Source organism: Rhineura floridana, chromosome 3, assembly GCF_030035675.1.
Source record: "Rhineura floridana isolate rRhiFlo1 chromosome 3, rRhiFlo1.hap2, whole genome shotgun sequence".
In the NCBI taxonomy this organism is placed as follows: Eukaryota; Metazoa; Chordata; class Lepidosauria; order Squamata; family Rhineuridae; genus Rhineura; species Rhineura floridana.
In genome coordinates, this window is record NC_084482.1 from 66,075,518 (window position 1) to 66,076,701 (window position 1,184).

Here is a 1,184-nt window from a genome sequence, read left to right on the forward strand (position 1 = left end):
TTTTGATCAGCCTTCCTGCCAACTTAATGATATTTAGATAAGGTTTGGTGACAGTTTATTTATTCAGATTGTCAATTTTTCAAGACTGGGCTAATTGTGTGGTTCATCAGAATGCAGGTCTATGGCTGAGTTTCCAAGACATTGCAATATTCAAACACATAACAATTCATTCTTACTGTGCCATCTTGAAAATTGTTAGGATAACTACCTGGTAGAACAGAACTGTTGTGTGGGGAGGCCCCAATATCATTGTCTCCAGCTGCCCAGGATTGTTTTGGGTGACTATAATTGATTAAATGCCTAGTCATTACATAGGTCCATGAATGCCAGTTAACTTCCCAGTGGGTCTGTTACAGAACAGCTCCTGTGATGCTGCTATCCAAACTCCTTCAAAGCAGGCACTGCAGCATGCTGCATAGATTTTGTAGGATTTTTCTATGCTTTCATCCAAGGACAACTCATGGGCTTCATCACATCCTTGGAGGTAAATATTATTATCTCTTCATAGCTAGGAATAGAAATATGCCGGAGATAAGAGGCTTCTGGTTCACAGCTATGACCAAGAGGAACCCAACACTTGTTGATGGCAATGGGCCTTGGTATGTGTGTTGTTATTCATGCTCTTTTTGATAAATAATGAGGTGCTGGTACTCATATCTTGATATAAGCATCGTGGGTGCCAGCACAAAATGGTTTCTATGGGCTCCTTCTGGGAGAAAGGGTGGGATATAAATGTAATAAATAAATAAATAGGTGATGGTATTCAGTATCAGTGAGTACTGTCACAAAATGATAACTGGTTGTTATCATTATTAATTTATAAAATGCCTAACATTTTCTAACAATCTGTACAGAGACTTAAAAAAAGACAGTTCCTGCCTGTTTGCCCTATTGCTTGAGTTGTGTGCTCTCTTATCAAGATTCCATGCAAAATCAATTTTTGGTTGTTTATTATTATTAATTAGATTACTTTCCTGCCTTTTACCATAAGGTCTGAAGGTGGACTACAACAATAAAATATACAATTATGCAACAAACAAAACAGTTACATCCATAAAACAATAAAAGTGTAAAAACAATTTAAAATTGTTCCATGTATGAAACAATTAAAGACAATTGCATACATAACAACAATACAAACATTTTAAAACACTTCCACTTCTCCATTAGAGATGCAAACAAGA